The sequence below is a fragment of the Crocodylus siamensis genome, chromosome 3, assembly GCF_052110815.1.
Source record: "Crocodylus siamensis isolate JL-2025a chromosome 3, ASM5211081v1, whole genome shotgun sequence".
Classification (NCBI taxonomy): domain Eukaryota; kingdom Metazoa; phylum Chordata; order Crocodylia; family Crocodylidae; genus Crocodylus; species Crocodylus siamensis.
This window is the reverse complement of record NC_143397.1, coordinates 9429342-9444654: the sequence shown is the minus strand read 5'-3', so window position 1 is coordinate 9444654 and position 15313 is coordinate 9429342.

Below are 15313 nucleotides of genomic sequence, written 5' to 3'. Positions count from 1 at the left end.
AGAACATGGCTTTGCAAATACTGCTAGTGCCTTCACAATTAGTTAGTTCCTTCAGCATCCACAAGGCGATGCTGACTTAAATTTAAATTCAAGAAAGTTTACCCAAAGTTCCCTCGCTTGTGTTTTAGTTCTCTTGAACTTCAGCTCTTCCTCTTCTTTGTTAGTAATAATTTTGCTGGCCATGTTTCTTTCCTTCAAACCCAAGAATTATAGCTCCCAGTTCTTCACTTTGTCAATATTATACAGTGGGAAATTATTTGGACTTCCAGGCAAGTCAAATATTTCTACATCTACTCATTTTTACAATATAAGATTTAAAAACCAGAGCCCATTCCCCCCACCTTTATTTTTAGATAACAAAATATTCATTTTTCAAGGAGGATTCATGCACTTCCTCAAATTAAAACTAATTCTTATTCATAATTAACTATGATTGTGATATATTACCTTTTTAAGATAAATAAATAATAACCATTTGGATAATATCATCTGTGATATATATTTTTTTCTATTTTGATATGCTTTCCTTTTAAAAGCATGCCAACCTACTGAGGAAAAATGATACAGTTTTGACAGGCATAATCCCAAAAACTGAAGCTAGAGAACATCTTTTTTTCAAATGTGCTGTAGCCTTAAAAAATGTTTCATTTTTCCAATTGTTGAAGAATCTGCTTTTGATTATCTGATGTAGCATTTGATTTCAGGAGCAGCTTTTTTTCCTCTTGCTAGCTTAATTGTTGGTGAGTCCTTCAATCCACTGGAAGTCTTTGTTTACCAGGATAAACCTAGTCAACTTATTTTAGTCTTCTCTCTTCATTCCCTAGTCATTCTGGATTGGTAGGAAGAATCTACATTTCAAAGTCTTGCCACCTAAAATCTAAGTGCCTTGGCTTGAGAGCCTGCTTGCTGGTCAAAAAGAGAGAAATTATTTGGACAGGAGGGACTGGAATGGGTTTGAGTTCCATCGGTGGGGGGAGGTTCATTATAATTATAATGAGCTCACATCAGGGTCTTGGCCCCAACTGATCCCAATCAAATCATCGCGGAAAGCCGTTTCCTGATGCTTCAGGGAAAAAAGTCCCTTCTGCAGCAAGCTTGGATCAGTGTCCTGAGCCCAACCAGTCATAGAATCATACAAAATGAGGTTTGGAAAGGACCTCTGGAGATCACATCTAGTCCAACCCCCTGCTCAAAGCAGGAGCAACCCCAACTAGATCATTCTAGTCAAGGCTTTGTTGAGCTGGGCCTTAAAAACCTTTAGTGATGGAGATCTCACCACCCACCTATTCCAATGCTTCACCACCCTCCTATTGACAGTTTTCTCTAGTATATAACCTAAACTTGCCTTACCTCAGTTTGAGACCATTGCTACTTGTTCTGTCATCTTTCAACACTGAGAACAGTCTAGCTCCATCCTCCTTGGAATCATTCTTCAGGCAGTTGAAGGCTGCTATCAAATCTCCCCTCATTTTTCTCTTCTCCAGACTAAATAATCTCCACTCCCTCAACCTCTCCTCATCAGCCATGTACCCCACCCCCCAACCATTTTTGTTGCTTTCTGCCAGACTCTCTCCAAGTTTTGCACAGCCTTTCTGTAGTGGATGAGGAAATCCAAAACTGGATACAGTACTCCATATGTGGCCTCACCAGTGCAGAATACAGAGGAATGCTTACTTCGTTTGATCTGCTGGCAATGCTCCTCCTAATGTAGCCCACGGTACGTTGTTAGCCTTCTTGGCAACTATAACGAGTTTAATGTTCACTGTAAACCCCAGGTTCTTTTCTGCAGAGCTTCTGCCTAGCCAGCTGGTCCCAGGCGGCCTTTAGTGTAGAACTTTGCATTTGACCTTGTTGAACCTCATTGCTAGGGACAGAAATCGCATATATGCCAGTATACATGATTGGAAACTGGTTCAAATCCATAACACAACAGAAGTTCAGTGCACATAAACTGCTTTCAAAATGTTTGAAATTGGTTTAAGATTAACCTGTATGGATGTAGTATCAGACTTAAGTGATTTAGGTTAAATCAGTTTATTGAACTCTGTCCCAGATCCCCTCCAGATTCAAGTTAACACACAGTCCCCTGGCATCCCAGGATGCTTTCCACCTCCCTGAAACTGCCCCTTGCAGGGTGGAGGGTGGGGGCTAGACTTATCCCAGGCTGTTTGCTCCAGCCAAGCTTGAAGGCATGCTCTAGCACCCTCCAGCTTCTGTCCTGGACCACTTGAGACATGTGGTTGCATTTCTGGAATCAGAAGTGAATGTCTGTTCACTTGCTTATCAGTTCAATCTATGCAGCTCAGACTAACCTTCAAAGACTGAATGGATTCAGCCTTGGGCTTTTTGACTGTCTGTACTCAGCCTATGAGATTTCTTTTGGTCTAAACTCCTAACTGGGCAATCAGGGCAGCCAATCCCCAGAAGCCACAGAAAACAGGCCCTAGTCACTCTAGCCTTTACAAGCTTGCCCCAGCCAGCAGTACCCTGTCCAGGCACAAATTGGTGCTTGCTCCTGATCCTTCTTCAGTCCCTTAATTGCTTATCAGAAACTCTGACTTTGACTCCTGGTGCTCTCTGATTTCAGCTTTGGTGCCTAGCTTACCTGGAACCCCAGTCTCAACTCCTGGCTTACTATGACCTTGACCTTGGTTTCTGGCTGCCCATCAACAGTTTCCAGACTTTACCCAATTATGAAGTCACTCTCCAGTATATAATAATAATCTGTGTTTTGTTCTTCCTGTTGAATGATCTGACTACCCTTCCTTTAGACAACAGGTGGATATTACTGTTATTGTCATTTCTAAGCTGAATTCAGTGCTCTTGGTGAGAGTTAGGCATACTTGGAGAAGGTCCAAGAGATGCATTCCTTCCTTCAAGGGACATAGCCACCCTCCTAGCACCAAATTGCATTACAAACTAGCTGAACTAGGAGTTAGGCACCTCAGTGAGCATACTGAATTGCTTTTGGGTATGTGCAGAAGCCCAGAGGGAACTTTTTAAATCCAAAGTGGACATTGTCCAAATATAGGTTCCTGGACTGAGTCTTAGGGCTTCTGAACCAGAGACAAAAGTGGTCTATATTTGACTCTTAGGGCTAGGGACAGACATTAAAACATCCTGAGCCTGAATTGATTCAATCTTTGCAGGCTAGTCTAACCTGGACAGGATGAACCAGTTTGCAAGACATTCCCTCTGGACTGAGAAAATGCAGGCACATGCTTGCACTGGCTCAGACTAGAAGCCAGGGGGTGCTAGAGCAGCCCTCCCTTCCCTTCCACAGGGATGATCTGGGGAGGTGGGGATGGTGGTCAGGCCCTGGCAGGATACTCTAATTAGGGAGGGATCCCTCCCCTGTCCCTGCTCCTGACCAGCAAAGGAGCCAGCAGGGAGTTAACACAGCATTTATCACCTCATAAATAAAACAAAAGCCTCTCTAATTAGTTCAAGCTCTTTTGAAGCTCTCCTTTTTCCAAGGAAGGAATAGAGGGATATTACCTGCTCACCTGTTGATTAACTCCAAAAACCCCTAAGTGGACACTGTCCTGTCTGCCTTTGTCCTGTCTGCCTTACACAGACACCTCTTAGCATCAGCTAGCATACCACATACAGTCTGTGCTGTGGGAGAGGGGAGTGGAAGAATCCCTGCTAGAGCAGAAAGTGGTGAAGTGGTGGTGATGCAGGCAGAAGCCAAGCAGACCCTACTGTGCCTGCAGTCTCTGCAGGAGCTCCAGCTAGGGAGCAGAGTGGTGGAGCCAGCTCAGCTTCCTGGAGCAGAGAGCCCTGCCCAGTGCTGCAAAGCATCTGGGATGCTGGGGGACTCTGGTTTAACTTAAAACAGGAAGGGGTTTGGGACAGATATTGCATAAACCAGTTTGACCCAAGTCAGTTAAGTCTGATACTACATTCAACCAGGTTTATCCCAAACCGGTTTCAGCCATTTCCAAATTGGCTTCTGTACACTAAACATCTGTTCTGTTACAGGTTTAAACCAGTTTCTGATCACTTAAAATGGTTTATATGTAATGTCTGTCCCTAGCCTAGGTGCCTAAATTCCATGATATTCAGGTAACCTTGAGATGAAATGGGGCTGGCCTGTTAGCCCTTTTTTTGTACCTGGTTCACTATGAATTCATCTTTACTGAACATGGATGGTCAAAATTGCACAGTATTCCAGACGAAGTCTTACCTGTGCTTTGTGGAGATGTGAGAAAGAGAAAGCGTCACAGGGCTCAAAAGAGCAAGGGCTAAACATAGGGTCAGTGGCCTCAGACTCAGCCCTAAAGGACTCGGCAGAAACTCTCCTTACCCAGGTGTTTCTGGAGGGGAGGGGCTGGGAACTCCAGTATAAAGAGGAGCCTGGAACAGGCTAGAGGGGGGAGCGTGGAACCGGAAGGAGGAGGATCAAGCCGAGCCACACTGCAGAGAACCCTGAGAGCAACATGGAGAGATGGTAGGAGACTCCTCTAGAGAGTGAGCTCTCCAGAGAGAACTTAGAGAGAGGACTGTTGACCCGGCAGTACTTGGAACTGCTTGTTACCACACCAGGAGCCAGTGAAGCCCAGCAGAGACAGGTACCATAAAGTCTGTAATAGAGGGGCACTCTAGAAAACTTGTACCTTAAAGACCCTAAAAGGGGAACAAGCAAATTTGTGTCACAGATGGACCTTGAGGGATGAGGGGAATTATGACGACCCCAATAAGAGGCTCATGAAGAGCCACCATAGAGGTGGTAGCGGAAAAAAAGAGGGACTGAACTCACAGACATCAATTTTATTTGTTTTCTGCCAAAAGGAGTTGGAACAATAAACCAGGCCAGGAGTGCTTGGTTTTGAATTTTGTTTGTTTGTTTTTTTGTTTTTCCTTCTTTGGACGGCGGTCACTAGGAAGGACCAAGCAACCAATCAGATACTGGTGGAACGGGCGAGGGTGTAGGGGTGGAGGAGCCCTCAGGAACACAGGACCTCGTGGGATGTCAAATTGAACCTACTCATCCAGGTACTGAATCAACTCCCTTAAACATCCAGTCATGTCAGGTGAGAACGTGGGTGTGTGGACCTCTAATTAGAATTTATCCTTCAAGTAGGCTGGCAGGCAGTGTCCTATGGGCCTGCAAGTTAAGGAGGTATTTGACAGGTAACATTAATACTTTCCTGCCTATACTGGGAAAACCTTGCTTAATACATTTTAGGGTCACATTGAATTCAAGAGCAGGTTCTGCTTAACCTTGGTGAATTAAGACAAAATTCTCTTTATCAATATTCATTCAAAACTTACATATCCTGCACTGCTATACACACTTACATATAGTGAAAACTGGGTGAAATTCCAAAAATAAATGTAATAGCAAATGGAGATGTATCAAATTGAAGACAGGTGTCCAACCTGCTACAATGCTAATGGGACCTGTTTTCAGTTCTGTCTCATTTACCAACTTCGTTAATGAATTTGCACTCAGTAGCATAACAATTTTAATTACACTTCTGGATGATACCAAATTGGGAGGTGTTGGTAACAGCGATGAAAGTAACCAAAAAATCAAATCAAATCAAATAAATGAAAATAACAGAAAGTGACTTAGCAAAAAAAATATAAGCAGAAAAATAATAAAATGCATTTTATATTCAACAGTCATTGTGGGATGTAAAAAAATAATAATCAATCTGTTGGCTCAGATTCGAATCTAAGACTCCTGCCTTCTAAATGAATATCCAAAACACTAGATTATACAGCTATGTCCCTGTAGGGCAATGTTACTTGCTGTTGCCAGGCTTGTCCATTTTCAAGAGGCCAAGGCCTAAGCTACAGAAGTGAGCTACATTGCATAAACGGGTTTTAGCCACAAGGCCCCAGAAAGCTGTGTCTGAGTGACCATAGCATGAACCTTCATAGATGTAACAACTGATTTGGTCAGCAAAGAAAAGGAAGTCATCTATATGTTTAATTAGACACAAACAGAGCACAAGGTTTAAAAGGAAACACTATAGGACCCATAAGTAGTGATTGATGTAGCCAAATCTATTAAATGTTATTTTGCTATAATAGATGAGTTTTTGTTAGGATGCTTAAATGAGTTGTAAAAAACAAAGCGGCCTTGTCAGGTGATAAACTAAGGTGAAGAACTAAAAGGCCAATGTTAAACATTAACCATCATGCCACAAAGAGAAGGGAAAGAAGATGAAGAATCATTTGTTTTGATCTTTTTGCTTTTGCAAGGATGCAAATAGGGCTATGTGAAGCTGTGGCCCCTGATTCAATTCAGCAGAGATTCAGCCCAATTCACTGTCTGATTTTCTGAATCCAAATTGACACAGGAGACCCTTTAATCTCTCTGAATTGAATTGAAACCCTCCAAATCGATTTGGAGAGATTCGGAAAGATTAAATGATTCTGCTATAGACACAGCTTTAAATAGTTTTTCCACATGCCTCAAGGTACCAGGTAGCTCATGAATGCTGAGATGGTAGGGTGGATGCAGTATCCCAGAGGATCATGGGGAGGTTCCCCAGTGTTCTTGGCAGCAGACCCAGAAGAGGACCAGAAGCACTTTTGGTCCACTTCTGGGTCTGCCGAGGAGCACGCTGGGGGGGCCCCCCATGTCAGTTCAGTTCTGGTCCACTTCTGGGTTCACCACCAAGCACACGTTCCCCCCCCTTCCCCTCCCCCCATGGGATACTTCATCTGCCACACCATGACAGCATTCACAAACCACACTGGTACCTCAAGGTATGTAAAAAAAAATAAATAAATAAAAAATTGAAGCTGTGTCTATGGCAGAATCACTGATTCTCCACATCAGAATTTAATCTTCAGATTCAGCCAAACCAAATCAAGGACAGTGATCCAAATCAACTAATGCAATCACTGTTCCCGATTTGGGCCAAATCTGAATCAAATACAGCCCATTTCTCACATTGCTAGATGCAAATCCCACTTAAATGATACCTTTCCAGTCCACAAGAAATCTAGTTCTATCCAGTTCCAAAAGTTTCAGTCAAACAAAGAAATGTAAATTCAACTAAATCAGAGATCATTCATTAGAATTTTGGGACAAGCCATCTATAAAATTTGGGCATAGGGTGGCAGGAAATGTGGACTTCTATATTTAGATTTCTAAAATTTGGACTTCTTCAGAGCTCAGTAAGCCAACTTAAGTCCCCAGGGAAACAGAGAAGCCTGGCTAGTGGATTTGTTTCTTCCCTGGATCCAAGGCTACAGAAGCATTGTCTTTATTGATCCAAATAAGTCTTTGTTTTTGTGTTTCCTAATACAGCTTTCAAGTTGTGACCGGAATGGTCTCACTGGTCAGTCCATTTTCTCTCACCCATGCTTAAAATTTAGCATAACACTACCTCTTGTTCTTCTTCTCCCTAACATGATGAAACTTGTATTCCTTCATGAGTAGTAGCTCAGCTTCAAATTTGAGGTAGAATAATTTCCTACTGAACATTGATGCCTATAACTTGACATTTCTGATAGTCTTCTAAAATGTAGAAGATGTGGACGTGAACAGCTACACACTGAGGGCATTCTCAAACTCATGTCTCTCGCTTCTTGGCTGATTTTCTACTTGCTAGACTGCCACATGAAGGATGGATATCAACATCAGCCAGGTTTTCAAGGAAAACATTGAACTCTGCTCAGTCCTTCCAATAAGTAGTTGGAGGGATCAGACTTGGGAGTGGCTTCTGTGAACTGCAGGGAGATAAAGCCGTTTTTGTACCATCTGCTCGAGCATCGGAGAAGCGACTATATTCAGATACACTCCTGTGCTCAGCTTTTCCCACTAGGAAGCTCCAGGGAATTTTTGGATCACTCTTTTCAGGACTGAAGGGGCCTAAAAGTCAAGTAGCATACTGCCTACTTTGTAGATACCCAAGTCTTTTATTAGACCTATCCAAATATCTCTAAAGATTATTACAGTGGCATTTAGGTACCAAAATCTCACCAGGAATAGAGAAGCAGTCAAATACTCATATTTGGAAGTGTTTGTGGGGGGTTGTTTTTTGGGGTTTTTTTAATAACAGGTTACATATACACTTCTCTGAAAGGGTTTATATGGAGACAATCCTCTCCCCCAAGCGGGGAGTGAACTAGATGACCTACTGATATTCCTTCCCTATTTTTCTTTGATTCTGTGATCCTATATTGGAGTTGGCTATCTAAATGTTTTTGGATGTGTCCCTGAGTTGCTAAACCATTTTTGAAAATTGTATCTAGTAGCTTCTCATATAATAGGGTAATAGAATGTGGCTTAGGGATGTGATAAGACAGCATATCACAAAGCAAGGAACTAATATTTCACATGTATATAGTCTGTACATAAGACAATGACAGTACAATAGAGTTCAGTTCTCATCATCTCTTTAGTAGAAAGGTATGGAAATATCAAAGAGCTAGTGGTTTTGATTTATAAGGAAGTATTAAATGAATTATTAATTATAGTGAAATAAGAATTATCCTCAAAATGTCTTGCAAAGCCACTAAGTTATCTCACTTCTAAAAGAGCTCTTCCTTTCTTTTAATGAGGAAAAATATGCCTGGTGCTTTTTATCTCTTCTGTTTTATCACCCATTGCTGACATGAATCATAAAATCATGGGGTTGCCAGAGTTAGCAGAGCAGTGCTTGCACTAGCACTGAAAAGTGACAGTCATATAACTTTAATACAATTAATTAATTATCATGCTACTGCCGTAAATTGGAGATTGTGTGAAAAATCACAAAATTCAAGAGCAAAAAAATGAAGTTGTTCTGCTTTACTTCATGGGACTGAATATAGTCATTCAGTTATGGCCTTAGTGCAGTCAATGACAATTTTGCTATTGACTTCAATATAGTCCCGGTTTCACTATTTGCCTTTATCTTGTACATTGCCTTTATAGTTGGAATGACACTGGTACCTTATTCATACATGCTTTCCTTTCTGAATCCAAATGACTCATGTCTCTCACTTTTCGGCTGATTCTCTACTGGCTGGACTGCCACATGAAAGATGGACATCAACATCAGCCAGGTTTTCAAGGAAAACACTGAATGAACCCTGCTCAGTTCTTCCAGTAAGTAGGTGGAGGGATGAGACTCGGGAGTGGCTGATCAGAAACATACAAATATCTTTCTGATCACTATGTTCATTTTCTTAGATTCCTTTAGTTTTTCTAATGCTAGCCCAGGCTAGAAAGTGAATGTATATTTGAAAATATAGGCCCTTCTTCCTGAGAATGTAAACGGGTTATGAGTTCTCATTCACAAAACTAGTTCCAGGTTTCTTTTTTTGTTACAGGCAACAAGCTCAAGGTAGGGGGCATATTCCCACATGCAGGGGTGTGTGCTTGCAGTAGCAAAAAAAGTAGCGGCACAAATTTGTGCCGCTACTTTTTTGCTGCTGCACACATCCCTGCACACGTGATTTGGTGTGAGGCAAAATGCCCTGCTTCAAGGAAACTGCTGTTTCCCCACTCCTCCCAGCATGCTAGAGGAGACAGGGTTGAACTAGAGGAAGGGGGGAACCTCTGCCTGGCAGCCAGATCATCTCCTAGGAGGACTGAACTTCTATATATGCTGGCATGTGCCACATCACTTTTTTCACGGTGTTGTTTTTTTGCTACCAGGACTTTCTGGTAGCTAATTTTGCCCCCACACTGCAAATCTGCACTGCAGTGCAGAACACATTTTAAAATGCTGGGCATGCAGTTTGTGGTGTTGCAAAGAGACTTGCAATGCCACAAACCACATAGGTCTGCACATCTGGAACCGGCCATGATGTGCAAAAGGTTTTTGTATAGCTGAAAAAACCTGAACTCTAGTTCAGCATTTATACGATTTTAGCTATTCCTGCCTGGTTGGTCATATATTAATTGATTTATTTAATTAATTATCAGCCCTAAAAAAGTTGAAACTTTCATTTAAGAATACTCTAGTGTAGAAGTGTAGTTTTCTGATGAGACATATTTCCTGAATGTGTTTTTCCTTTCACTGCCTTAACTTGAATTTTGAAAGATCAATGAGGGAAAGCTGAGTTAAAATGTTTTTGAAAAACTGCTAAAGGCTCCTTGAGCACAGGACACATTTCATTCCTTTTAAAACTCTGAAGACATGAACTGCAAAGTTTCTTATTATCTCATATCTTACCATCTGAGCCCAGCATGTGAAGAACTCAAACAATCAAGCATCATGACAAATGCTTTACAACTTTTTCTATCACTATATAAACCTGCTCTCTGTCTGGATATAAAGAAGGATTTTGACAACTATAATGATTAGAAACACAAACTTATTTCCATGGCATTGGCCATTGATTCTTTCTTGACTCAGGTTTAATTTGTCACCCATTTCTTATTTCATATGAAATATAGTGCAAGAGCGCATGGACATAACGTAGCTGCAGGAAACCTTCTGGCATATGTATTTCATTACATGGAAATGTGGCACTTTGCTGTTTGTAAATCATTTCAACTTTAATGTAAATGCAAATCACTTACATGTGGAAAGTCTCTTGGATAACTACAGTCATTTCTTTTAATGCCTATCTCTCAATAAATCAAACCATGTTGAGTGTTGGCTATTTCTTGTTGCATTGAACATTGTGCAGTCATTGGTGACAGAGTTAATGCCTGTTGACCATTAGTTGCTGTGTGGTTTAATTGCTGCATGTGCAAGAAATGTATTTAGTCCTCTGCTGCATTTGTTTTGGCATTTTCAGCAGTTATTCGTCTGGGTTCTTTTACTGTCTATATGGATACGTCTTGAATGTCTAAGCAATCCAATTTAGAAGCTATATGAAAAACCATGTGAGTTATAAATCATATGAACAGACTAAGATCTTCTCTACTCTAAATGTGACACTGAAGACATAGGATCATAGGTTCAGAGTGCAGAAGGGCTGGAAGGGACCTCATAAGGTTCAGCCCCAATGCTTAAGGCAGGATCATCCTTGACTAAAGAATACCAGCCGAGTGTCTGTCTGACTTGCTCTTGAAAACTTCCAAGGGTGGAGATTCTCTAGCTTCCTTTCACTGCCTGTTCAAATGCTCGACAACCTTCAGAGTCAGAAAGCGCCTCTTAATCTCTAACCTAAATTTCCTCTGCTGAAAGTTGAGGCCTATTGCTCCTAGCCCTGTTCTCTATGGCCACAGAGAAAAACCCATCTCCACCCTTTCTGTAACTGCCCTTCAGGTAATAAAAGATTGCTATCAAATCCTTTCTCAGTCTGCTCTTTTCCATATTAAGTAATCCTAGTTCTTTCAGCCTTTACCCATAAATCTTGCCTCCCAGGCCCCCAGTCATTTTTACTGATCTGCACTAGATTATTTCCAAACTCTCCTGTCACCGGCCAGCTGGGGACTGTGAGTGTATCAATTCTATCACAGGCCAACAGGGCTTTTTGGTTTAGTTTCGGATCAAGGAGACAAAGCTGGGAGTGAATTAAAGGCAAATTTACACACACACACCAGTTAACAGAAAGATAAATGCAGTAAGCAGAGAAGGCAGTATTAAAGAGCTAATAATAAATAATAATAACAGATAATAACAACAGATAGATCAATTCTGTTGCAGGCCACTTGGGCACTGTGAGGGTATTAGCCACTGGGCTATTCAAAACAAGAGATAGAAAGACATGGGTTGGCAACTTATCAATAGCCCCTCCATGCCAGGTACGCATCAAGTGATTCCAGTAAAGTCAGGCGTCCCTGATCAACACTGTCAGAGGGATTACCAGGGAAGGTCCCTTGATCAGGATCTGATCCTCACTCACACTGGGAGTCCTGGATCTGGGCGTGGAACAGAAATGACCATTCTGTTCCTTCCTTCCTGCTGGTCACCTGATGCACACGCTTTTTATACCTAGTCTTATGCTAATCTGTTGGCTTTAGAGCCACTCCTTATCTTGCCCTATAGCTGTTACTGTATGGGATTGAAAGGTGTTAAAAATTATTGTAAAAGGTTACTACCTAGACTTGGGTTTATCTAATAAGCAAATTATAATGCAGCACCTTTAGGTTTGAAATTGACATTGCTCTGCCTAAGCCCCAACCCTTTTTCAGGTTTTCTTTGAATATGCTTTCTTGGGATGTGCTTTCCTGGAATGTGTTGGGTGTGCCAGGCAGTTAGATCCAGTTTTATCATCAAGGCTGAACCCTGAGCAAAAAAACCATTAGGTCACCTAATCTTACAGCTACAGCTTTGCCTATGGGGTCCAGTCAATTCCACGAACAGTAAATGTTATCATTTTGGTTAAACATGACAGAGAAATTACTTTTGCGGTTTACAAACTTACAAGCTTTATATTAATTAATATTCCCTGTTTAGGCAAAATACCAAATGCTTCTAAGAAGCACATATTTATTGCTTATTAATCCCTCTGGTTCTGGCCATCACACTCTCCACATCCTTCTTGCAATGTAGGGTCCTAAAACCTGACACAGTACTCCAGGTGAGGTTTCACCTGTGCATGTAGAAGAATCAAGTGCAAGAGAAATTTCTGTTAATACAACCCTGTATGCTGTTCGGTCTTTTTCACAACTACAGCACACTGTTGGCTCATACTCAGTTTATGGTTTACTATATTCCCCAGGTCCATCTCTGCATCTAGTCATTCCCCAGTCTATATTTATGCATGTAATTATTTCATCCCTAGTGCAGAACTTTAAACTTGCCCTTGTTAAAACTCATCTAATTGATTGTGGACCATTTTCCCAGTCTATCCAGGTCATTGTGTATCCTGCCCTCTGGAGTCTGCAAATCCATCTAACATAGTGTCATCCACAAATTTGCCAAGCATTCCCTCAAACATAACATCCAAATCATTCATGAAGATATTAAACAATATCAGACCCAGGACAGCCTCCTGGGAAACCCCACTTGATATCTCATAGCAACTAGACATTGAACCATTGAGGACTACTTGTGGTGTATGATGATCCAACCAGTTATATGTCCACCCTTTGGTACTTTCATCTAGTCTGTATGTCCTTAGCTTATTAATGAGAATGTCATAGAAGGCAGTGTCAAAAGCCTTGCTAATGTCAAGGTATATCACACCCACTGCTCTCCTTCCATCCACAAAGCCTGTCATGTTATCATAGAAGAAAATCAGATTAGTTAGGCATGATTTTCTCTTACTGAGTCAATGCTGGTTGTTCCTAATCACCTTGGAACAAGGTTATGGGAGAAAAGTCTTATTTTTTTCTTCCATATTTATTTCTTTCATTCATCTTCCTCTTTCAGTCTGATTCTTCTCTCACTTTTACACCAGAGTAATAGAACTCCTCCCTTTTAAACCAGGAGACAGCAGTCAGCCCCTGTGAATTATGGAAGGCAAAAAAGTCATTGCAATCCTTTATGCTATTAGAATATGTATCTTTGCATTGACATTTTAATATTTCCTTTTATATTAAAATAATGAAGACATATTTTTAAAGAGCCTACATAGCAGTGCTATTGATGCTTTTTCTATTTATCCATGCAAAAATATGGTAAAGAAGATGTTTACTTCAGCATCTTAAAATTAGTCACAAAAGGGGCACATCCCCATGTGCAGGAATCTGCATTTCCAAGAGACAACCAGCAGTGACACATAAGTTTTCTGCTGATAGTTGTTCCCAGCCACAGCCCTGCATACATGTTCTTGTGAGCAGCAAGTTGCCCTGGGTGGGGTAACAGAGGCTAGGGACAGCACCTGTGATGGCCCCAGCAGCTATACCTGGGGTCCTGGAGGCCACGCAGGGCAGCAGAAGTGGGATCCAGCCACTTGCAGCTTGGCTGCCAGCTGAAGTGTGGCTCTGGCTGGCCAAGTTCCAGTTTTAGGCAGTGCACACTGCAGCCACATGTGCATCCCTGCTTTTTTCTGCTGTGATACATTTTAGATACCGGGATTTTCAAGTATCTAATTTTGCTACCACACAATAAATATGCAGTGCAGTGAATGGATAAATATGCACCATGTGCATTTTGTGGTGCCTCAAAAAGCTTTGCAGTGCTGCAAATCACACATTCCCATTCATGGGGACATAGTCAAAATGTTCATTGTTCACCCTTACACATTTATTTTCCATTCAGAGTATACATCAGGGGTTTTCTTCCATAGGAATGAAAATCAAAGAAAAATGTGAGTCTTTGGGACTGAAACTCCAGGGACATGCAAAGCTTTCTTCAGATGCTAAGGAGACAAGTAATAGATTGATTGATGGATGGATTTAAATTATGTTGTAGTTTGCATGTTAAAGAATAACTGATTAAAATCTGGACTGCAATTGCTTTTCCATGTCTCTAAACTGGTGTAAGAAAGGATACCGTGCCTTTTTCACATTCTTTTAACAAGAATGTTAAAATTACAGGCAGCCCTATGTTATCTTATTGGAGGTTCAAGTTTCAAAGAAGATCATTGCAATATTATTTGCTATATCACATGTCTCGCTCCATCTCCTTTTGTACCACATTTCTTTCCTTCCTGGAATAAAGATTCTAGCAAGCTTTACAACAGCCTTAGTGGCTTTTGAAGGTAATTAGCTACCAAAGCTGCTTGGGCGCTTTTGTTTTCTTACTAATTGTGTGATGATTTCATAGATTGCATTGACATTTGGGCTGGAAGGGACCTTGGAGGATCATCGAGTCCAGCCCCCTGCCCCATGGGCAGGGAGTCAGGTAGGGTCAAAGGATCCCAGCAAGATAGTCATCCAAAAATTTCTTAAAAGAGTCTAGAGTAGGTGCTTGCACCACCCCTAGAGGGAGTCTTTTCCAGGCCTTGGGGGCTCAGACGGTAAATAGACTCTGAACATGATGGGTGGTTGCTGGCGAACAAGCAAGATTGTCTTCCAAGGATCTTAATATTAAGTCTACAGGTGGCTCCATAGTCCAATTCAAGATCCACATGCTTTGTTGCAGTGAGGACAGGTGTTTCCAGGAGGGATGAGCACTGTGCTGCTGCATTAGATTAATTGTTTCAAAGTGTTGCGGTCCCTCCTAAAGAGCCTTCCTTCATTTTGGTCATTCCTAAGCAAGGGTCTCCCAAATGTTGCAGTTAATGTTATGTCTCTTCATGTTAGCCTTCAGGTTGTCTTTGAAGTGCTTTCCTTTCCCTCTGCTACTAACTGTGTATTTGCATTTTAAAGCACCTACATACCATTGTAAATCTGGGTATTGGACTAGATAAACAAATATGGTCATAAATACTCTCCTATAGGCAAAAGCTACCTTAATTTATTCCTACTCTGTTTTTATAATGTATTTTTTTTCAGATATTCATGCAGCTCTGATATGCACATACCACCTACCCCTATTACTTAGCAATATGCTCCCAACCAGAGTAGTGAACC